Genomic DNA, 26,113 nt, shown 5'->3' on the forward strand with positions numbered 1-26,113 from the left:
TACCTGTGCTCTCAATAGCCATTTTACCAACGGAGGGCGTCTAAAATCTACAACAATGCAATCCCCTGTGATGTTCTTTTGGGAAGATCCAACCCATCCCACCAGTCGGACCATTAATATCCCACCGGCATTTGCCATCCCCAGGCCTTTATGTTTGGATAGCTAATCAACACTCTTGTTCCGGAGTTTCTCCCAAGACCGCCATTTGTCATCCCTAGGCCTTTATGTTTGGATAGCCAATCGACACTCTTGTTCCGGAGTTGCTCCCAAGACTCAATATGGTCTTTCTTTAGGGGAGGGACGCCTGCTAGGGCTACAACATAAGGACATGCCTCAGGTGGTAGATGAAGGACGTCTGCGGATGGCTTATTGTCAGAATTATTTAAAGTGGAAGGGGCACTTGGGACCTTTACAATATTTGTGAGTATATGGTCCAGGGGCATGGGGTTAACTGATACAGGATTACAAAGCAAGCTATTGCTAATAATGTTATGACCAGATGCTGCACGTGACAGAGGCAATGCACTGGATTACTTTTATGGCTACCAGACATATCACGAGCGGTATTGGGAGGGGGAGGCGTAGGATCAACAATCTGCTGGGGCATACCTTGACTAATTATTCCTAGTGACTTTGGGTGCTGCTCTACCCAGTTTTATCAACAACATTAACTGTACTTTTGTGGGTATCAGATTTCTTTGCCAGATTTTCAAGCCTATCCAAACGTTTCAGTAGGGCATTAAAATTTTGTTTCTCAACCAGATTCTTCATGCGTTCATAAACTGAGTCCACTACAGTGTCAATTGAGATGTCACCAGGCCTGACACGAATACTTGGAGCAATTGTGTGTTCAGTTTGGGTGTGGATAGAGTGGACTGAGATGTCTGGTATGGTCAAGCCAACAGTAGTGTCATTTGTTAGCACGGTGGGCCCCGTGGGCACGGCAGTAGTGCCTTGTATCCAGGAACTCAGGGATGTAGATTGAGGTTTAGAGCGAGGTGGCTATTTTCTCTTGCTACTGGTAGGTTTTAGTGCAGTTCTTTTCCTTTTGGCCCCTGTTGCTTTGGGGTCTGAGACCGCATTTTCAACAGTGACATTTGCAAGAGTCGGGGGTTGGCAGTCAGTAAAATCCTCACCGACGTCCTTAATCTCAGTGCCCAACGACTCGGGACCATCTGGCCGCGTTTCTTGATGGCAAGCGGTGCTAATTATCACAGTAGGTATCAGAGGAGGAAGGGCATTAAAGTTACCCCAATCAACTCCTTCAGACAGATTCAATTGGGGTGTAGGTAGGCCCAAGGATAGTCTCCTCTCTGTTAATTCAATCTCTGATGAGACAATACTAACAGCTCTTTCGAGCATGCTATCTATAGTGTTGGTAGGCTTTAATCCTGGTGTTGCTGTGCTTCTCCCCATGTTTCAATTTCTTTTTGCCACTCACCTTACCAATAATGGACCTCTCAGAGGGGGCCCTAGCCCGGCCTCCTCCGGCCTCAACAGCCTAAGACGGCTTGTCCCAGGCTTCTCCCGCGGGCGTCACGCATAAGGCGGGCCCCCGCCTCAACTTATGTGCCTCCTGGCGTGATGTCTGGCGTTAGTGGTGGGCGCGGTGCTCTGGGTGCTGGGAGTTAGTGTTTCACCCCCACACCAGAGCCGGGAGCCGCCCACAACAACAGCAAACAGCAGCGTGTCCCCCGCCGGGATGTGGAGCAGGTTGGCGGTACCGGGCGGCAGGCAACAGGTAAGTGCGTTCGTTATATCCCCACGGATGCAGGCCCAAAATTCAACTTATGCGCCTCCTGGCACGATGTCTGGCGTCAGTGGTGGGCACGGCGCTCTGGGTGCTAGGAGTTGTTTCATCCCCGCACCAGAGGCGGGACCCGCCCACAACAACAGCAAACAGCAGCGTGTCCCCCGCCGGGACGTGGAGCAGGGTGGCAGTACAAGGCAGCAGGCAATAGGTAAGTGCATTTGTTAGATTACTCATACACTTAAATAATGACCCAGGCACTACCCTTGCACTCCTCCAATCACCCAGACACTCTTTATGTACTTATGTAATTACCCAGTCGGTACCCATACACTTATAAAAGTAGCCAGACACTACTTATGTACTACCCGTGCAGTCATGCAATCACACAGCATGCACTCATGTAATAACCCAGGCACTACCCTTGCAGTCGAAGAATCACCCAGGCCTTACTGTTGCACTCATCTATTCCCCTAGGCACTACTCAATGACTCATCTATGCCTTCAGATAGTATACATACAGTTATCAATGCACTTAACCTCTATGTGTGTACTCATGCATTTAGCCAGTCACTAGCAATCCTCTCCTCCAATTACCCAGTGACTAGCCTTGCACTGATACAATAACCCATACACTACCCATGGAGTTATGCAATCAAAGATCTAATACATGTGTTAGTTGTACATTTCACTATATTCCTGAAATATTGTATACATATGTCTGTACCTTTTCTTAGCAAATTAATATATAAAAGTAATATACATATAGATGTATACCTGTGTTTTATATGTCTATCAACTTCACATGTATGATAGGTATCGAAATGGATGTGCAGGTAGAGATATACCTCAGTTACAATACTATAAAGGGTTTAAAAGTTGAGATTGCACTTTACATTTCAAACATACATGTAGATTTATGTGGCATACTTCAAGTGACCTTTTTTATAGATTCTACAAACTACCATACTCATTAATTGATCACCGAACTTATCTTAAAAATTACATTTCTACTGCTACTGCTTCACTATTCCACTACTAGTAATGTATTGAGCATAGCTAAAGGCAAAACAGCAACCTTTGACATGTCTCTGCTGTAAGTCTCACCATCTTCCTCAAACCGTGCATGCATATTGTGCACCATATAAAAAGAAGAATAGAAATAGATGTATAATTGTGTTTTACACATGTAGCATCTTCAGATGACTAACACATATCAGAGTATATAAGTAAGTAGAGACATATGTACATATACTCCTACATTTATGTGGCTTACAAACATATGCATTGATGCTTTCAGGAAGATGTCAACACATATAGAATACATATGTGATAGGTTGCTGCTTTATATTTGTCTGTGAAAGGTATGCATGAAATACACCACATGATTTTAGGTCGCTACTTGAAACGAGAAGTGCAGCTTCTTTAGGATTAATGTGTGCAGAAAGAAGAAACAGAGGTGCAGAAAGAGGCAAGAGGGATGCAGAAAGGGGGACGAGGGGTGTGAAAGAGGCATGAGGGGTGCAGAAAAAAGCAAGAGAGGTTCAGAAAGAAGCAACTGAGTTGCAGAAAGAAGCAAGATGGGAGAAGAAAGAGGGAATACAAGTGCAGAAAGAGGCACAAGGGTTGCAGAAAGAAGGGACAGAGGTGCGGAAAGAGGCAAGTGAAGTGCAAAAAAAGAAACAGAGATGCAGAAATGGGTGGAGAAAGGCAAGAGGGATGCAGAAAAAAGCAAGAGAGGTATAGAAAGGAATAAAAGAACTGCCGAAAGAAGCAACAGAGGTGCAGAAAGAGGGAAGGGGAGTGCAGAAAGAGGGAAGGGGGTACAGAAAGAGGCATGAGGGGTGCAGAAAGAAGCAAGAGAGGTGCAGAAAAAAGCAAAAGAAGTGTATAAAGAAGCAATAGCAATGCAGAAAGGGGAAAGTGGGGTGGAGAAAGAGGCAAGGGAGATACAGAAAGAAACAAGAGAGGTACAGAAAGAAAGAAAAAGTACAGAAAGAAGGAATATAGGTGTAAGATATGCAAGAGGGGTACAGAAAAAGGGAAGAGGGGTGTGAAAGAGGCACAAGGGGTGCATGAAGAAACAAGAGGGGTACAGGAAGAAGCTAGTGAGGTATAGAATAAAACAAAATAAGTGCAAAAAGAATGAAGAAAGGAGGAGAAAGAAGCAAGAGGGGTGCAGAACAAAACATAAAAGTGCAGAAATAAGCAATTGAGGTGCACAAAGAGGCAATGGGAGTGCAGAAAGAGGGAAAAGAGTGCACAAAGAGGCACAATGAGTGCAGAAAGAAACAAGAGCGGTGCAGGAAGAAGTAAGAGAAGGGCATAAAGAAGCAACAGATATGCAGAAAGCTGAAAGTAGAGTGGAGAAAGAGGCAAGTGGATACACAAAGAAACCAGAGAGGTGGAGAATGATGCAAAAGAAATACAGAAAGAAGGAACAGAGGTGCAGAAAGATATAAGGGGGTACAAAAAGAGGGAAGAGGTGATTGCAAGAGTCACACAGATTTCAGAAAGAAGTAAGAGGGGTGCAGAAAGAAGCAAACGATGTACAGAAAGAAGTAAGAAAAGTGCATACAAAAGCAATAGAGATGTAGTAAGGTAGAAGTGGGGTGGTGAAAGAGGCAAGAGGTATACAGAAAGAAACAAGAGAGGTTCAGAAAGAAACAAAAGAAGTACCAGTAGAAGGAACAGAGGTGCAGAAAGAAGCAAAAGAAGTACAGAAAGAAGGGACAGAGGTGCAGAAAGAGGCACAGGGGTGGAGAAAGAAGCAAGAAAGGTACAGAAAGAAAAAAGAGAACTGCAGGCAGCCAGTACCCATGTACTTATAAAATCACTAAGGGACTATCCTTGCATTCTTCCAATCATTCAGGCACTACCACAGTACTCCTCCAATCACCCGGGCAGTACTCATGCACTTATAAAATCACCCAGGCACTTCCTATGTACTCCTGTTTTCCATAGACATTACCCCTGCACTCATTGAATCATAAATGCATTAGCTATGCACTGCTCCAATCCCACAGGCACTACCCTTGCACACCTCCAATCCCCCAGGCAGAATCTATGCACTCCTTCAATCACTCAGCCAGTACACATGTACCTATAAAATCACCCAGGCACTACCTCTGCACTTATACAATCACTCCTGCAGTGATGCAAACACACAGGCTCTACCTATGCACTCATGTTATAACCCTGGCAGTACCCTTGTAGTCATAGAATCACTCAAGCCTTACTGTTGCACTCATCCATTCATCTATGCACTACTCATGCAGTCATATATGCATTCAGGAACTATTCATACACGTATCCATGCACTCAAGCTCTATTTGTATTTTCATGCAATTAGCTAGTCACTATCCATCCTCTTTTTCAATTACTCAACCACTACATTTGCACTCATACAATCACCACAGCACTACCCATGGAGTTATGCAACGACTCAGGTGGATCTATTACATGTCTTAGTTGTAGGTTTCACCATACTCCTGAAATATTGTGTACATATTTCTGTACATTTTCCTAGCAAATTGATATATATAAGTAATATACAAATAGATGTATACCTGTGTTTTATATGTCTATCAAATTCATATGCATGATATGTATGAAAATTCATATGCAAGTAGAGACATAGCTCAGTTATAAAACTATTAAGGCTTTAAAACTTGAGCAATTGTATTTTACATTTCAAACACACACCTATATTTATGTGCATACTTCAAGTGAACTTTTGTACAGACTCATACAAAGTAGTGTAACAACTAATTAATCTCCTAACATGCCTTAAACCTCACTTTTGTGCTACTGTTTCACCATTCTAGAAATGTTCAGGTCGTTGGGCCTAATCAAATATAAAGCAAAAGCCTATGACATGTGTCAAGTGCAAGTTTCACTACAATCTGAAAATCATATATACATATGTCTGTACCTTTTAAAATGAATGCATTTCTTTATATATAGATGAGAATATTTGAATATAATTATTTTAATAATAGTAAATAATTTTTAGAAAGCTTTTAAACTTATTTTTTCTCAGACAATCTCCATAATTATTAGGAAAGATGCAGTATGACAAGAACATTTTAAAAGAAAAGTCAACAAAGAAAACAGAACTATTTAAAGGAGAGTGTAAAACAGAAATTAGATGAAGTACAACATGTGACTTTGAAGAAAAAGTCTTCTGGTAAGAGAACTAAAGTATTTGTTAAAAGACTTTCAAAGAACATAATGAATTTTCAAAATGGGGAAAAAAGAAAGAAAAGTAGTACAACTAATCAGAAGGAAATGAAAAAGGACAAACAATGGAAAATCGGGTTATGGGAAAACAATCTATGTTGAAAGAAGGGTGAAAGAATATAAATACATTAGGAATAGAATAGAGTACTGCAAAATGTATTGAAATATTGCAAAAAATAAAAAAGAAGATCAGCATCTTAATAAAACAACAGATTGAAAGTTTAGTTGAAAAGGCTTTTGATTTTAAGGGAAGATTGTTTGTATTAGTAATGAAGAGAATGAAAACACTGAATAACACAATGCACTTTATGAATTAGAAATGTAAAAGAAAAAGACTTGTTAATAGAAATACCTTTTGCAAAAGACATTTGAGTGAATGGAAGCACACTTCTAGTACTGAACCCTTTTTTAATGAAGAAAGCTATTTTCAATAAAATACATTAGCTCATGCAGTTGATACCAGTGGTCATTGTAATGAGGTTAAAAATGGTTGTCCAATTGAAAAAGAAAAGATGGCTCCTAGAAATGTGGATGAAGTAATAATTGAAGAAGTTCAAGGGAGACGTACACAAGCTCCAGTGTATAAGTGGGGATGTAGTGGTATTTCTAGTATACAACAGGAATCTATTGATATATTACGATTTTTCTTACGAGATTATGGTAAAACAAAGTGTTTAACAGAAGATTAAGATGTTGCAAGATTGAATCATTGTAAAGTGAGAAAATATACTAACGTGAAGGGACATTCTCAGGCTTGCCTTTCTAGAAAAGCGTTAAAGTTATTTTCATAATTTAGGAATGTTTGCAGTACATCATTCAGAAATGCGGAAGTTAGTTTGAATATTGTACTATGTAAAAAGTCCAGCGTTGTCTTTAAGGGAAATAAACACAGCTTTTTTGCAAGGTTCAATATCGGATGTATCTGATCATATACAGTTTTGTTTCTTTGGTCCTCAAGAGGAGTGTAGAGAAAGTGAGAGTTTGATAAGTGTAAGAGTTGAAGAAGAGGTGGAAGAAAGTGCTACTGAGAAGTTTGCAGAAGAAATGACAACATTTAAGGTACTTTCTTGTGAAAAACCAAACTATGGGGTCGATTAGGATGGCGGACAGAAGGACGACCGTCGGCTGTGAGTAGGCGGAAAATGCCTTATTACAGTCCGCCAGCCTCGGGCAGTCCGTCCGCCATATTTGGATGGGAAGCACTGTCAAATTTCCGTACGCCGCGGAAGAACATGCACTGCCGCGGAAATACACCTGACCCTGCGGCGGACGTAAACAATCCAGAGACACCACCGTACGGAATAACGTCCGGGACCGTCCTCCAAATCACAATGGCGTAAAAGACACAGCAAATTGCTGCGGAAAAAACACCAGCGTGAACACGGCGGATACACCACAGCGGAGAGGCAAAACATTCCAGAGATACCCACCACAGGCAGATCGCCATCATGGACCCAGGTCTACACGCATTTCCGGTCCTCTTCGTGCTCCACCACCAGCAAGTCATGGACCGTCGCCGACGACGACGCAGGTACGCAAACACACCAATCGCTGTCGGAAGGGAAGTACCTGCCGGGGCTGTGATGTGGGGAGGGGGAGGTGCATGTTGGGGAAACAGCATTTATGATAGCACCGATATATCAACAATGCAAGGAGACAACCAGGAATGACACTGAGAAACCACTACACAAGAATAGCGCTTTATTGCACATATTAGTAAATGACTCCTAGAGTAGGCAGGAGCATGGGCACTGGATAGAACAGAAAAGGTACATCTGAGGTAGCACATGAGAGGGCACAATGCAGTATCATAACAGCAACAGGGCAGTGTTCCAAACAGAACAGGTACATCTGAGGCAGCACATGAGAGGAAGTGAATCAACAGTCTATGGCACAGAGCAGGTACATCTGAGGCAGCACATGAGAGGGGCTAAGTGCATCAACAGTCCATGGCAAGACACAGAGCAGGTACATCAGAGGCAGCACATGAGAATGCACAATGCAGCATCCTAACAGCAACAGGGCAGTGTTCCAAAAAGAACAGGTACATCTGAGGCAGCACATATGAGGGGTTAAGTGCATCAACAGTCCATGGCAAGGCACAGAGCAGGTACATCAGAGGCAGCACATGAGAGGGCACAATGCAGCATCCTAAGAGCAACAGGGCAGTTTTCCTAACAGAACAGGTACATCTGAGGCAGCACATGAGAGGGGTTAAGTGCATCAACAGTCCATGGCAAGGCACAGAGGAGGTACATTTGAGGCAGCACATGAGAGGGGTTAAGTGCATCAACAGTCCATGGCACAGAGCAGATACATCAGAGGCAGCACATGAGAGGGGCTAAGTGCATAGACAGTTCATGGGAAGGCACAGAGCAGGTACATCAGAGGCCGCACATGAGAGGGCACAATGCAGCATCCTAACAGCAACAGGGCAGTGTTCATAACAGAGCAGGTACATCTGAGGCAGCACATGAGAGGGGCACAGACCATCAACAGTCCATGGCACAGAGCAGGTACATCTGAGGCAGCACATAAGAGGGCACAATGCAGTATCATAACAGCAACAGGGCAGTGTTCCTAACAGAACAGGTACATCTGAGGCAGCACATGAGAGGGGCACAGACCATCAACAGTGCATGGCACAGAGCAGGTACATCTGAGGCAGCACATGAGAGGGGCACAGAGCATTAACAGTCCATGGCAAGGCACAGAGCAGGTACATCTGAGGCTGCACATGAGAGGGCACAATGCAGCATCCTAACAGCAACAGGGCAGTGTTAAAAAAAGAACAGGTACATCTGAGGCAGCACATGAGAGGGGCAGAGACCATCAACAGTCCATGGCACAGAGCAGGTACATCTGAGGCAGCACATGAGAGGGGCACAGACCATCAAGATTCCATGGCACAGAGCAGGTACATCTGAAGCAGCACATGAGAGGGCACTATGCAGTATCATAACAGCAAAAGGGCAGCGTTCCTAACAGAACAAGTACATCTGAGGCAGCACATGAGAGGGGCACAGACCATCAACAGTCCATGGCACAGAGCAGGTACATCTGTGGCAGCACATGAGAGGGGCACAGAGCATCAACAGTCCATGGCAAGGCACAGAGCAGGTACATCTGAGGCAGCACATGAGAGGGCACAATGCAGCATCCTAACAGCAACAGGGCAGTGTTCATAACAGAACAGGTACATCTGAGGCAGCACATGAGAGGGGCACAGACCATCAACAGTCCATGGCACAGAGCAGGTACATCTGAGGCAGCACATGAGAGGGCACAATGCAGTATCATAACAGCAACAGGGCAGTGTTCCTAGCAGAACAGGTACATCTGAGGCAGCACAAGGACATGTGTCAAGCGCCCCGTCCCATGGACATTAATAATGCAAGGGTGGTTACAATGGACTATCTACACACCAAGTACAATGGCTAATGAGTGATGGGAACTACACCTCATAGCACAGAATGTGATGAACTGCTCGACCTAGTAGCCTCGGACACAGTGGCAGGATCTGATACCGGATTGGGAGATACAGCCACAGCTCTAGTGACTGACACATGAGCCATAGACCCAGACACACTGCCAGCACCTGAAACAAGAGTGTGAGACACAGCCACAGCTCTGGTGACTGACACATGAGCCATAGACCCAGACACACTGCCAGCGCCAGAAACAGGAGTGTGAGACACAGCCACAGCAGTGACTGACACATGAGCCATAGACCCAGACACACTGCCAGCACCAGAAACTGGAGTGTGAGACACAGCCACAGCTCTAGTGACTGACACATGAGCCATAGACCCAGACACACTGTCAGCACCAGAAACAGGAGTGTGAGACACAGCCACAGATGTAGTGACTGACACATGAGCCATAGACCCAGACACACTGCCAGCACGAGATACAGGAGTGTGAGATACAGCCACAGCTCTAGTGACTGACACATGAGCCATAGACCCACATACAGGAGTGTGAGACACAGCCACAGCTCTAGTGACTGACACATGAGCCATAGACCCAGACACACTGCCAGGACATGTCCCTGTACAGTGACCAACAAATACCATGCCAGCATCTGAGACATGAGAGTGGGGGACACACACATTGACAGTACCTGAAACAGGAGAGGACACAACTGACACAGTGCTACTACATGATGCATGACAGCGAACAACAGACACAGTGCCACTATCTGACACATGAGAGTGAACTGCAGCTGACCCACTAGGACCACTGAAATGATGAGCCACAGGTCTGTATGGTCCAGGAGGCAGGGTGGCTCTGGGAGCTGGGGACAGCTGTACTGGAGTGACATTGGGGTGGGCAGGTGTCACTGGTATTAATCTCCGTTTCTTTGGGATATGGAAGGGCACACTGGGCATGACTGGACTGGTAAGTGGTGTGGCCTCAGCAGAAACATCACCCATCAAAGGTGGATCCTGTGCTGGTGGGGATCTGCTCTCTGGGGGCGTGCTGGACCCTGCTTGACGTTTGCTGTGGCCCTGCCTTCTGCCCTCTGCATCATGTGTAATGGGGAATGCAACAACAGTGTACTCCTTCCTCTGCTTCAGCGGGGTGTGGATGGGAGTAGAGGTATGGGGGGACTCCACCGTTGACACATGTGTTTTACGTTCTTTCACCAACATCAGCCTCAGGGCACGCAGGGGTGATGTATGCCTGTCCTTTGTGGAGCTTGTGTCCATGGGAGAACCCTTGGCCCTGGGAGGTGCCTTGGCCGTAGGAGGTGTCCTGTCTCTGGAATGTGCCTGATCCGTGGCCGGTGCCCTGTCCCTGGGAGTTGGCTTGTCCTTTGTAGTGTCCCTGTCCATTGTAGTGTCCCTTTCCTTTGTAGTGTCCTTGTCCTTTGTAGTGTCCCTGTCCATTGTAGTGTCTCTTTCCTTTGTAGTGTCCTTGTCCTTGGGAGTGTCCCTGGCCTTGGGAGGTGCCCTTTCCTTTGCAGTGTCCTTGTCCTTAAGAGTGTCCCTGGCCTTGGGAGGTGCCCTTTCCTTTGCAGTGTCCTTGTCCTTAGGAGTGTCCCTGGCCTTGGGAGGTGCCCTTTCCTTTGTAGTGTCCTTGTCCTTGGGAGTGTCCTTGGCCTTGTGAGGTGCCCTTTCCTTTGTAGGACCACCTCGCCTTCAGGAAGCAGCTCAAGACCTGGCTGTTCGAGCAGTAGCGGACCCCCCTCCCCTAGCGCCTTGAGACCCTCCGGGTGAGTAGTGCACTATACAAATGCTTAGATTGAGATTGATTGGGAGTGACCCTGTACATGGGAGGTGCCCTTTCCTTTGTAGTGTCCTTGTCCTTGGGAGTGTCCCTGGCCTTGGGAGGTGTCCTTTCCTTTGTAGTGTCCTTGTCCTTGGGAGTGTCCCTGGTCTTGGGAGGTGCCCTTTCCTTGGGAGTACCTTTTGAGGGGGATGCCTGTGTTACATGTGAATCCCTGTCCCCAAACACCCCTTGAGGATCCTGTGTGTCAACTCCAGGGTAGCTGATGTGTTCTGTGAAAGATTTCCCTGTCCTAGGGGATGGTGTCTGTGCCCTCCGTGCCCTGCCTTGCTGCCTGTGGCTGCTTCTAGTGCAATACCCCGAAAATGAGGCCTGGTCAGAAATGTCACTCTCCGCTGAGACATCAAGTGGTGTGGATGGGGGAACTGAATTAGAACCTTGTCCATGCAACTGTTGAATTGCTGCAGACACTGACTGAACTGTTCTGTGGAGACCAGCAACATCGCCATGCATCCTCTCCATGAATGCTACCAACTGCCCCAACTTCCTATCGTGGTTTAGGAATGCATTAATCATGTTGGTCTGCCCTACACACAGCTGTCGCAGCAGATCAACCGCCTCAGCACAAAGGGCACTTTGTGTCACAGGGGCAAGGGCAGCGGTGCCTGCACCGAAGGCCACTCTGCTCCCCCTACTCTGGCGAGCACGAGCAGTACTTGTTGCAGTTGGTGGCAGTGTGGGCCCTGTGTGCTCTGATCTGGCTGAAGGTGTAGATTGCCCACTCCCTGTGTCTACCAACAGTGCTGACTCACCAACACTGTCTGAAGATGAGGGTGATGGTGTCTCCACATGTGAGTCCTCAGGGACAGTTCCGTCCCCCTCTTTGGAGCTGCTCTCTTCAGTCTCAGGCTGCGTGGGTGTGATCTCAGATCTGGATGCATTGCCACCACTCGTTTGTGGGTCAGTGCCCTCGGCCAAAGCTGAAAGAGAGAGAAAAGAGGTATACCTAAGTGCCACACTCACGTACTGCAAATTACAAAATCAAAACTTCCTTGACTACTGACCAACATGTAGCACCCATCCTGCACACGAACCACCCCTACCAGACATCCTCATGTCAAAGAACCGGGGGTGCCTGTGAAACATGTACATCAAACAAACAGGGCAAGCGCATGCAGACCATCACACATGTGGTGCCATGGGAACACAGACCTCAACGGCATGTCCTGGGACCCTGCACTACAATGCAACTGGTATGTCCACTTGGCAGGCATGGATGCTAAAGCTCACTCCGCTAATGGCACCAACATGCAATTGCAGCACAACATACACACCTCCGATGTCACTACTGTGTCTGAGCAGCAATACATGCATGCACTCACAAATCACAAACACATTCAGTGTGCTTACCGCTAGTTTGCTGCTGCTCCCCTCTCAACCGGGCGGACAGGTCAGGATGCGTCACAGCAATGATACGGAGCATTGGAGGGGTCATGGTGCATCGTGCAAGCCGGGAAGATCTTGGAATCAGCCCCAGTGTCATCTCTGCCATATTCTTGCTGAGCCTGGAGATGTCGTCCCAGCGCTTGTGGCAGTGTGTGTGTCGTCTAATGCACTGCCCGTACATCACGTGCTATGGTCCTCCACACGGCCTTGCGAAGGTGCAGCTTGACCTACCATGATTGGAGACAAGAGGGGAAAGTCAGTGGACATTTGGCCATTCACACAGACAGGGGCAACACGTATCCTTCAGCAGCCATGCACAGTACAGCACATGTGAAGGCCCCACAGCACACTGCCAAGATTGCAGAAGCCTGGAGTCAGTGACTACTTCATAAACACCAACATGTCCCCCACTCCACTTACCACCTGTCCGGAGGCTCCGTAGAGCCGTTCATAGTGGCGGAGCACACCGTCCACAAGGACATCTAGCTCCGCTGCGGTAAAGGGACGAGACCGGATCTCTCGCACTCTCGGCATGGCAAGGTCCAGGACTGCGGCACAACAGCAGCAGTGGGTGGATTTCTCAGCAGCAGCAGGTAGAGGTGATGGGTGCAGGCAGCAGTTGGTGGATTGCTCAGCAGCAGCAGGTAGAGGTGATGGGTGCAGGCAGCAGTTGGTGGATTGCTCAGCAGCAGCAGGCAGAGGTGATGGGTGCAGGCAGCAGTGGCTGGAAGCAGTGGATGTGTGCTGCAGAAATTCACACATTTAAGGGCCCTGTGCTGATATCAGTGGCACACGTCTGCAGCAATTAGTTTTCCCGGGCTGCCTCATTCAAAATGAACCAATGACTGGCCCTGCTGTGGCGGTGCACGGCTTCCGCTATTTTTGAAATCGCTTACGCGCCCCGCGTTTCCTGTTTCCATTGGCTACATGTGCAAGGACCGTCACGGTCACACAGCGGCAACCGCATGTGCTTGCTACCGCAATGATGCATCATTTGAAATTCCACGCTTACTGGCGTTGCAATGGCGGAGTACGCATTCCACGGGGGCGGGGCAGGCTAACACATACATTTGATTGTGCAAGTGGGAATGGCAGTTGGTACCCCCCTTTCAGTCACATTGCAGCACCCACCGTCATTCACTGCCGGGTGCGGGCAATGGGTGACCACCCTGTGTATTGATGTTAGGGGCAACAGGAAGACTCACCGCCGTGACGGGAACGGCTTTGCCCAGCACCCGGCTCCCATCTCTGCTCCAGCGCGCCGTGAGGTGAACGGCCAGCGAAAACCACAATTCCCAGGTGCCGCAGTGGCAGAGGCGCACCTGGGACGTCACACACAGCGCCCGGAGGAGCCAACAAAGAGCGGAACGCCTCCCGTCCCGCGGGACGCGCGCGGGTGGCGCCGGGCTGAGCCTGGGCAGAGGGCGGGCTGTCTGTGGCCGTCCATGGCAGGAGGAGGCAGGGCAGGGCCACGCCACTTACATCATCATCGCCCCTCTACTACCTAAGGTACTGTGTCTCTACGTTCATTCATAATGGGGAAGAGGAAATCAATGGAGGGTGTCATAGATGTGCCAAGCACCCGGGTAAAAAGGAGAAAATCTAAGAAAGCTACAAAAGTCACAAAAGTACCCAAACATGCCGGAGAAAACTGTGTTATGTCACGCATCGAAGAACTTATTGAAGATTGTAGCCTCTTTCTCACATCCAAGCCACCATTAGAGAACATTCTGATAGATATGGAAGGGGATGATGTAATTGACTCAACGCATAAGAAAGGCAAACGGGGTTTGACTGTTGTTCCTGGGATGTTTTTGAAGAAAAAGTCTAATCTTAATATTGATGAGCATATAGGGGATACCTCAAACGATGGGCCAACCATAATAGATACTGAGGTCAAAAATGTATCTCAGTGCCCGCTTAATCCACTTGTATTGTGCTCAAACAGGTATCTACCTCTCACAGACATTGACTATTCTGATAAAGAGAATGGGGTTCCTTCGACTCAACAAATACCATCAGATGCTTACCATGGCCAGAGATTGGAAGTTAACCAGCACATACCCACTTCTGAAACTGGGAACGATATTTCTGAACTCTGTAGCCTAGTGAACCGTCTATGTAGCTTTATACATTGCATGCAAGATAAAGTTGACATTTTAACTTCTAAATTTCACAAGGTAATCACTAATGCGAATATTTGCCCCACTTGTAATCCTGTTATAAAGCAGTTGAGCACTGGTACTGTTGAGAAGCAAAAGGCAACACCTCAGTGTCCAGTATTACAGCAACATAGGGGTAGTACCCAGACCAAAGCACACATTTTGCTTAGCAAACAAGGTAAAGTTACAGAGGTGTCAGCAAAGCCCCTACCAGTGAAAATATCTAAATCTATATCTCCTGACAGAGCTAAAAATAATGGGCATGCAAAGCTCACTGATAGGCCTACTAATACCCCCATTACTACTAGATACACCCCAAAAATTTATCCCAGGAGATGTCCTTCTCTGTCTCGACCTATACCTCCTGATTTATCTAAAGTATATATGGTGAACGTCCCAAAAATAAGTGTAGACAAGAACCTGGAAACCAAAGATTCACTGACAAACAAGGCTATCCATTGGATTAGGCATACCAGAGGATGCCGATCAGTGATAAGGGAAGACATCACTAGGGCTTCTAGGCTCTCGCACCCAGGACACGGGGCTGATTGCATAGAACTCACATTAAAAAATGCAAATATTACACAAAATCTAATAATGCTGGAGTTCAGGTCTTGCTCCCCCGATCATTCAACCATTCAAATTAGATCTTCACCCCCCCCAACAGTGGCTGAAAGAAATGGGAACTCAATCACAGGGGGTAGGAGTGGGTGGGTCATCCCTGGAATCAAATGATTGACTAACCCCAGATGACATTAATGTTAAACACTGTGACGATCCATCACTATCCATCCTAACTGCACCACAGAGAACCCACACAGGAACACCTTGTGCTTTTCAAGAAATAGTAGAGTATAGTAGGGAAGATATCCCATCAAACCTGAATTCCGATGTATCTGTACTCCAGGACATCCATACAAGAAATTCTTGTTTTTTATTAGACACTGGGGTTTACAACGGGGGAGTTGGTGTACCAAACCTGAACCCTGATGCAAGCCTATTGACAGATTTTGACATATTTGGCTCGATTTTGTCATGGAATATTGCAGGGTTGAGTACCAAGGTGCAAAGCCCTGAATGGGCCTTGTTTGTCAGCCAGTTCACTATCTGTATATTCAAAGAAACGTGGCTCCTTGACCCACTGTATCTCTCAGGGATTTTGAATTTTAGTGTCGCCGCTGTAAAAGGAGACAAGGGACGACCCTCGGGGGGACTAACTATTTGGGTCAAACAAGATTCTGGGATCATTGTAAAGGAGCTCACCTCCAATCATAAGGATATACAGATTCTCTCCCTTGTACTTAATCGAGCCAAACCTTTATACATTTATAATGTGTATGCTAGGAGCACAGGGGGATGGAAGTCTGACACCCTTGTTGTCCTCGAAGGCCTCATTGAAATATTTTCCCAACACTCACAGCTGATCATTGCTGGAGATTTTAATGTAAACTTTGAACCATTATCTGGTGGCGATTCTTATTTTGTAGACGATCAAGATAGCCAGTGGGGGGTTCCCAAATTAGAACTGGACCCAGTGAAAAGATGGACCGACCTGGTGATCCAAATTAATTCATTGTGTCTGAACCAAGGACTAAGGGCAGTCAATGGTAGGACCCCGAAAGACCGGATGGGTGCTGTCACTTTCAAGAGCGGCAACCGAGAAAGTAGAATTGATTATATATTAGTCCACCTTGAGGTATGGCACCACTTGGTGGATATGATGGTTGTTGACCGCCTAGAGAGTGACCACAATCCCCTATGCATGATCTTTTCCTACTGAGAAGTCCCAGTGACATCAGAGGACCCAAGTAACGGAAGCTCTCAACCCGTTGTATTGGCTAATGACATGCGCCACATGAAGTGGGCCAAAGTTGCCCAAAATCAGTCAAACATTGACTTTATTTTCAAAAATTTACAGAAAGCTACTATGGAACTGAGCGCCTGTTCAAATGCCGAACCTTTTACCCCTGAGAGAGAAAGCGCAAGTAAGGTCCATGAAACCCTTTTTTTGCAAATAAAAGGTTTATTTGTTAAATCAAATAATCCGAACAAAAACAGGACCGATAAATCTCCAAGATGGTATAATAAAGAATGTAGAAAAGCACGGCTGGAACTAGGTCAAGCCATTAAAAATGGGCCCTGTGCTAGTGTTCGCACTGCCAGGAGCGCGTATAAAACTATTATCCAAAAATCTAAGCGCGCCTGGGATGTAAAAAGATGGGAGGAGCTTAAGGAGGCAAGTTCTCTCAAAAATTGTAAGCAATTCTGGGACCTTTTGAAATGGGGCTGTGAAGGAAGCCCCGAAAAACCCCAAAATTGGGTAGCCCAGGATGATTGGGTAACTCATTTTAGGCCCCAATACGCTAAAGGGCCGGAACTACCTGTAGAACAGAGAGAAGGGATTGCATGTACCCCCTGTATGGAAGATCCGTTTACTATCATGGACATCCAACGGGCCATAGGTTCTATCACTCCCGGAAGGGCGCCAGGTATAGATGGTGTCCCAGCTGACATCTTCCTAAATAATAAAGAACTCTGGGGAAGTACATACTATTACTGGCAAACATGTTAGCCAGCGGATCCCCAATACCCGAATCCTGGAACGGGGCGGAAATAATCCCCATTTTCAAAAAGGGCGATAAATAGCTCCCAGGTAATTATCGCCCGATCAGTCTAATTGATACCATCCAGAAGATCTATGGTAGACTGGTATTAAATAAGGTCCAAGAGTGGGAGCGGGAGCTGAACATTCTGTCCCACCTCCAAGCAGGATTTAGAGCCTGCATAAGTACAGTCGATCAAGTCTTACATTTTGCAATGCTCTATTGGAAGGTCGTTCAACTTGGGGGAGGTAGCTTGTATAATGCCTTCATTGATTTGAGGGCAGCTTTCGACCTTGTACCACGGTCCAACCATTGGTTTGTCTTGAATGACATGGGCATGCCCCCCACTCTTCTTGCTATGATTATTAAATTACATGAGCATAATTATGCCCAGATAAGATGGGGCTCCCCAGGACATGTTACTAACCAGTTCCCAGTAGAGAGAGGAGTGCACCAAGGCTGCGTGTTAGTGCTTACCCTCTTCTCCCTCTACATTAACAACGTCGCAAAGACCCTGTTGGAGGCAAATGTTGATGCTCTAATTTTAGCAGGCGCTAAGATACCAATCTTAATGTTTGCTGACGACTGTCTTATTATTTCTAAGACCCCAAGTGGTCAGCAAAAAGCACTTGGGATCTTTGAAACATACGGCACTGACCATGGCCTGGAAATTAACGTCTCAAAATCCAAATTTATGTCTTTTAACCAACACAAGTCATTCAAAGGAAAAGTCCTGATGAATAACCTACCCCTGGAGCAAGTAAAATCGTTTTCATATCTAGGTGTTACCATCCAGCATGACCTACGTTGGAACGAACAGGTTGACCTGGCCACCCTTAAGCACAGGCAAATCGCAGGGGCATTGACCCGCGAACATGCAAAATCCCTGACAAAACCGATGGTACCTGCAGTTAAAGTCTATAATGCAAAGGCTGTGAGTGCAGCACTTTATGGGGTTGAGATGTGGGGACATGGGAACCTAAGTAAGCTAACGGCGTCACGAAAATAGGTTCCTACGAAATCTTGTTATGCTCCCACACAGTACCCCCATGGGCCCGGTTTTACAGGACTTAGGCATAAAACCAATTGAGGTTATTGCAAATCTCCATCCTGTATTGTACTGGAGATGAATATGGGTAACGCCAGAGGTGAAAATATTTGCCATAGAACTCCTGGACATTATTAAAAGTGATGTCTTTCACCAGATAAAATGGCTCTCTGGAATTAGAGCGGTTCTCAGAGAGCTGGGTCTGGCTGAGGCATGGGAAGACCCAACCAATGCTGTATTTCCATCAAAAAAGGTCATCAAGGGCTTGTACTGGGAGATGATATCTTCGAAACTTTTTAGGACCATTCCCCCACTTTCACTAACAGGGGTGTTTATGGAGTTCAAGGATGAAACTCGTTTCGAGACATTCTGGGACGACATAATGAAGCCACTGGACAGAAAACTTTACTTTCAATTGAGAATTGGTAGTATACCTATCAGATCTTTCACATCCAGATGGTCTAATGGTGGAAGTAGCTCTTGTCCATTTTGCCTAGATCTTAAAGAAACAGTTAGCCACTTACTCTTTGTGTGCCCATCCTACTCTGCCCCGCGCAGAGTCTGGCTGCGACCCATGGCTAAATTATTAGGCACTCAGAGTGGAACTGTGGCTACTAGAATTATCTGTACAAAACCCAAGCCCTGTAATATATATAGCTGTGGCGAAATATTTAGGATGGGTCTGGATTATAAGAAGCAAAAAATGTAAAGGGGTAGGTCTTTGAAAATGCACTTTATACATGAATACTTGATGTATCTTAAACTGATCATTTTTATTACAATAATGAATTACTTGTTTTAAACTTTGTATAAATTTTAACTCTATTTATATATAAATTTACATATGTAATGCTTTTATGACTATGTCGAATAAAGCTTGTTTGACTGACTGATGTTAGCCTGGCATGGATGGCCCTGGCTGGTAACCCACCACCGGGTGCGGGCGGTGGGTGACCGCCCTGTGTATTGATGTTAGCCTCACATGGATGGCCCTGGCCGGTCACCCACCGCAGGGTGCGGGTGGTGGGTGACCGCCCTGTGTATTGATGTTAGCCTGGAATGGATGGCCCTGGCCGGTCACCCACCGCCGGCCCTGGCCGGTCACCCACCACCGGGTGCGGCCGGTGGTTGACCACCCTGTGTATTGATGTTAGCCTGGCATGGATGGCCCTGGCGGGTCACCCACCGCCTGCACACGGCGGTGGGTGACCAGCCAGGGCCATCCATGCCAGGCTAACATCAATACACAGGGCGGTCACCCACCGCCCGCATCCGGCGGTCACCCACCGCCTCCACCCGGCGGTCACCCACTGCCCACACCATGTGGTGGGTGACCGGCCAGGGCCATCCATGCCAGGCTAACATCAATACACAGGGCGGTCACCCACTGCCCGCACCTGGCGGTCACCCACTGCCTGCACCCGGCGGTCACCCACTGCCCACACCCGGCGGTGGGTGACCGGCCAGGGCCATCCATGCCAGGCTAACATCAATACACAGGGCGGTCACCCATCGCCCGCACCCGTCGGTGGGTGACCGCCCGCACCCGGCGGTCACCCACCGCCCGCACCCAGTGGTGGGTGACCGGCTAGGGCCATCCATGCCAGGCTAACATCAATACACAGGGCAGTCACCCACCGCCCGCACCCGGAGGTGGGTGACCGGCCAGGGCCAATCATGCCAGGCTAACATCAATATACAGGGCAGTCACCCACTGCCTGCACCCGGTTGTGGGTGACCGGCAAGGGCCATCCATGCAAGGCTAACATCAATACACAGGGCGGTCACCCACCGCCCGCACCCGGCGGTCTGCGGTGGGTGATGCTATGTGACTGAAAGGGGGGATACCAACTGGCATTTCAACTTGTACATTCAAATGTATGTGTTAGCCTGCCCCACCCATGCAGAATGCATGCTCCGTCATTGCAATGCCAGTGAGTGATGATTTTCAAAAGATGCACCGTCACGGTAGTGCGCACATGCGGTTTGCGGGGTGTGACCGTGATGGTTCTTGACCAGGCAACAAATGTTATGCACTATTACAGTATCAAGGATCATCTTATGTGTTGGGGCAAGGCGTACCCTGATGGCGTGTGTACACACACAGCATGTCTCCGCACACATGTAATGTTGCATAGTTGTACATGTGTGTCAGGGCATGTCTGGAATGCGTCAAGAATCATTATGTCATGTCAATGGCCCGTGTACACGTGTCTCATTTATGTCCATTACTTACATGTGTGGACATACTATTGACCTTGCCAGTGGTTAACAAAGGCCACTGATGTGAGCCCAAGTTGCGTCAGATGTGCATGGCTATGTGTTGACGTCTTGGTTTTGAGGTCACACATTTCTATTGGTACACATCTACACAGTACATCAAGGCTGTGTACGCACATTCTGAAGCTGTTGTGAGTGTGTGGTTTGTGTGTGCAAGTAGCATTGATGGGGGTATACATGCATACTGTGTATGCGTATGTGTGTCGCCTATTGTATGCCCATGCCTGTCATGTGAGGATGCAGAGCATTGTAGGTGGGGTCATGGGTGCATGAAGACAAGGAGGGTGTGGTCCATGTTCGTGTTGTGTGTGCACGTCCATGTGTGTCTGTGGGGACGCTTGTCCACACTTGGGCACTCGGTCATGTGATATTGGCTGTTCTTTCAACATGTGTGCACGTAGCATTGAACATGTTTGCACACAGGATGTTGTTTGTGGGTGTACATTGTGTGTGTAGTCAGCTGTAGTGCCTTATATTTCGGTCACGTCACACATACAATCAGTGTCTGCAACATGTATTATTTGTATTGTGTTGGTCAAGATGTGAAAGTGTGGCACAGCTGTGCATTGTTGGTCAATTGACATCTGCTCCCATCTACTCCCACACAGGAGGGCTCCAAATGTGCATCGACCATACACTGTGCTGGAGGACATGGTTGAAGAGGAGGTCATCCGCAAATTGCGGCTGGACAGACGGAGATTGCAGGACCTTGTAGTCCAATTGTCACCTCATCTGCAGCCACGCAGGCCATATCCAGGAGCAATTACACCCACAGCAAAGGTGATGGCGGCACTTCACTTCTTCGCAACAGGAACTTTCCAGTACACAGTTGGTCATGCCGGGGGGATGTCCCAATCCATGTTCAGCATGGTACTGCGGGATGTGCTGGATGCCGTGATGCATTACAATGATGATTACATCAATTTTCCACGTCTGGAAGAGCTGGCTGCAGTGAAAGGTGACTTTGATGCCCTGGGCCAGATCCCACACGTAGTGGGTTCCATTGATGGCACACATATTGGTCTGATTCCACCCCAGGCACGTGAAGCCGTCTATCGCAATCGGAAGCACTACCATTCTATCAGTGTGCAAGTGGTGTGCTTGACTGACAAGATCATCTCCCATGTGTGTGCAAGATTTCCTGGGTCCGCACATGACTCCCACATCCTGCGGAGCAGCATTGTCCCCCAACTGATGGCTAATCTGCGTCAAGAATGTGCATGGCTTATAGGTAAGTGTGCTGTGATGACTACTGTGTTGTATGTGTGCCATGCTGTTCCCACCAATCCTGGTAATGATATATGTGTCTGTCATCCCCCCACCTAGGCGACTCTGCGTACCCAAACCAACCATGGCTGCTGAGCCCCCTACGGAATCCTACTACCCCAGGTGAAATGCGCTATAAAGAGGCCCATGGGAGGACACGTCGGGTGCTGGAACGTACATTTGGACTGCTGAAGTCTAGGTTTCGCTGCCTGGATAGAACCAGAGGGGCCTTACAATACTCAACCAGAAAAGTATACAAAATCGTGATTGCCTGCTGCATGCGCCACAACCTGGCCTTACGCAATAATATTGCAGACCAACAGGTTGCTCCGCCTCCCATACCACCCATGTCCAGTGATGAGGCGAGTGGGGAGGAATAAGGTGTGGACCAAAGGTGTCAGCTCATTGCTCGCTACTTTCCTTGAATGTGAGTAACTACCTCTTGTGCTGGTGTTCAAAGCGTGATGTATGTTTGCTGATGATGTGTGGATGTGGTGTGTGAATTCTGCCTGTTCTGGTATGTTCTGTTCACTAATCGGTGTGGGAGATGGTGTACCTACAATGCTCCCTGATGTGTGTCCTGTGATCCGCTTAATTAGTGATGAGTGTGGTTTGTGGGATGTTGCTGTACGGTGTGCTGTGATGGGTGTGATTCAGTTTCCTGACCTGTGCTTGTTGTTCTCTCATTATCCCTAGGTCACTCCCACAGAGGCATGATTCTCAAGAACATTGATCCCTGCACCTGGTAATGACAACTACTAAGACAAACCTGTGTTTAAAACATGGAGGTCACACAGCATTGAGTGTTTATGTGGTGTTTATTTACATGGTGTGGATTACTGTTTGTGCATATTTACAAATAGGTGTTGAGGGGAAGTGAGATTTGAAGGTCATGTCAGATGAAAATGCCGTGGGGACACCACATTGTGTGATGTACACCTAGTCCAACAGACGTGTGCCAATGCTTGGCATTGTGGGGCAAGATAGTTCGCAGAGTGAATGCCAGGCTCAAGGAAGGGTGAAGTCAGTGGCGGCCCCTCTTTGAGCGGGTGGATGGTGCATTGCCACTACTCTCAGCTGGATCCAGCCACGGTCGGCCCCTCCGTCTTGGAGTCGTAGCGGGACCAGCTGTGGGGGCAGGTTGTTCAGTGATGACATCCCTGTCAGTGGCCTCAGGTGATGGTGGCGGTGGTGTTGGTGCCCTGTCCTGCTGGCCACTTGGGGGAGGGAGAGGTGGTGTTGGTGCTTTGTCCCGGTGGCCACTTGGGGGAGGGGGAGGTGGTGTGGCACGGGATAACCACTCCCTCCAAAGAGCTGTTTGCTGCCCCATGAGGTCAACAATTTGTCCCATTCGGGTGTCCATGGACCGCAACAGCTGACCGGTCTGTAGCGAGTCTTGGTGTGCCCGATCCGCCTGTGCCTGCGTCCGCTTGTAGGAGACTTCCACTCTGGCAATGGCATCCAGGGTCTCGGTCCCAGGATCAGCTGGATGTTGTTCCTGACCTCGCCTTGCACCTGTACTCTTGTTTGTGACCTGTGGCCTCACCTGTGTTCTCCCCCGTCCACTCTCCCTGCTAGCCTGAGATGTCGATGGCCATTCATCGGATGATGGGTCAGGCAGGGTGGCACAGGCAGGAGTGGTGGTGGTGGTGGTGGTAGCTGCACAGCTCACAATGGCAGGTGTTGGTGTTGTGATACTGGCCAAGGTCGTGGAGGCAGGGATGTCCTGGGAGTCTGAGGGCCTTGGGAGTGTTCTTGGGCCAGCATCGTCCTCTGCACCCGAGGTGTCAATGGAATCTTCACAGGAGAGTCCTGGCTGTGAGGGAGGCGACTGGTGCTGGCGGTAGCTGGTTTCGCCTGTCAAGTTGCGATCACCTGAGGGACAAGAATTTAACAATCAATGCTGTGGACATGACAGGTTTGTTGTTGTTACATTACAATTTACAATGGAATCAGGACATGGTTGTTGGTGTCATCATGTTGGTCTGGTAGACAGTACTGAGCAATATGGTGGTGTGGAGGTGGGGAGACAATACTTGGATACGTGTGGTCCGATCCTGCTATTGGATGGTACCCCTGTGAAGATGGCTACCTACCTGTAGGTTTGAAGGAGGAGATGCATTGGTCAGCAAATGGTGGGCAGACTCCATCTTGCTCTGGGATGGGACATGGGGGCCTGTTGGGAGTTGTAGTGCTGGTCTCTCACCCACCACCCCACCCAACCCCACCCTCCCTGTAGACATTGGTTCCTGTTGGGAGTTGTAGTGCTGGACCCACCCAAACCCACCCTCCCTGTAGACATGGGGGCCTGTTGGGAGTTGTAGTGCTTGTTTCTCACCCACCACCCCACCCACCACCACCCTCCCTGTAGACATGGGGGCCTGTTGGGAGTTGTAGTGCTGGACCCACCGGCCCCCACCCAACCCCACCCTCCCTGTAGACATGGGGGCCTGCTGAGAGCGGTAGTGCTGGTCTCTCACCCACCACTTCACCCACCCCCACCCTCCCTGTAGACATGGGGGCCTGTTGGGAGTTGTAGTGCTGGTGCCCCACCCCCACCCTCCCTGTAGACATGGGGGCCTGTTGGGAGTTGTAGTGCTGGACCCAGCCACCCTCCCTGTAGACATGGGGGCATGTTGGGAGTTGTAGTGATGGTCTCTCACCCACCACCCCTCCCACCCCCACCCTCCCTGTAGACATGGGGGCCTGTTGGGCGTTGTAGTGCTGAACCCACCCCCTCCACCCTCCCTGTAAACATGGGGGCCTGTTGGGAGTTGTAGTGCTGGACCCATCCCCCCACCCACCCCCACCCTCCCTGTATACATGGGGGCATGTTGGGAGTTGTAGTGCTGGTCTCTCACCCACTACCCCACCCACCTCCAACCTCACTGTAGACATGGGGGCCTGTTGGGAGTTGTAGTGCTGAACCCACCCCCCCCATACCCACCCTCCCTATAGACATGGGGCCTGTTGGGAGTTGTAATGCTGGACCCACCCCCACCCTCCCTGTAGACATGGAAGCCTGTTGGGAGTTGAAGTGCTGGTCTCTTACCCACCACCCCACCCACCCCCACCCTCCCTGTAGACATTGGGGCCTGTTGGGAGTTGTAGTGCAGGACCCAACCCCCCACCCGCCCCCACCCTCCCTGTGGACATGGGGGCCTGTTGGGAGTTGTAGTGCTTGACCCATACACCCACCCTCCCTGTAGACATGGGGGCCTGTTGGGAGTTGTAGTGCTGGTCTCCCACCTACCAACCCACCCACCCCCACCCTCCCTGTAGACATGGGGGCCGGTTGGGAGTTGTAGTGCTGGACCCACCCCCCACCCACCCCCACCCTCCCTGTGGACATGGAGGCCTGTTGGGAGTTGTAGTACTGGTCTCTCACGCACCACCCCACCCACCCCCACCCTCCCTGTAGACATGGGGGCCTGTTGGGAGTTGTAGTGCTGGTCTCTCACCCACCACCCCACCCTCCCTGTAGACATGGGGCCTGTTGGGAGTTGTAGTGTTGGACCCACCCTCCCCACCCCCACCCTCCCTGTGGACATGGGGGCCTGTTGGGAGTTGTAGTGCTGGACTCACCTGCTTACCCACCCCCATCCTCCCTGTAGACATGGGGGCCTGTTGGGAGTTGTAGTGCTTGTCTCTCACCTACCAATCTACCCACCCCCACCCTCCCTGTAGACATGGGGGCCTGTTGGGAGTCGTAGTGCTGGACCCACCCCACACCCACCCCACCCTCCCTGTAGACATGGGGGCCTGTTGGGAATTGTAGTGCTGGTCTTTCACGCACCACCCTACCCACCCCCACCCTCCCTGTAGACATGGGACCCTTTTGGGAGTTGTAGTGCTGGTCTCTCTAGCACCACCCCACCTACCCCCACCCTCCCTGTAGACATGGGGGCCTGTTGGGTGTTGCAGTGCTGGACCCAACACCCCACCCACCCCTACCCTCCCTGTAGACATGGGGGCCTGTTGGGAGTTTTAGTGCTGGACCCACCCTGCCACCCACCCCCACCCTCCCTGTCGACATGGGGGCCTGTTGGGAGTTGTAGTGCTGGTCTGTCACCCACCACCCCAC

This window comes from Lissotriton vulgaris, chromosome 5, assembly GCF_964263255.1.
Source record: "Lissotriton vulgaris chromosome 5, aLisVul1.2, whole genome shotgun sequence".
Taxonomy (NCBI): domain Eukaryota; kingdom Metazoa; phylum Chordata; class Amphibia; order Caudata; family Salamandridae; genus Lissotriton; species Lissotriton vulgaris.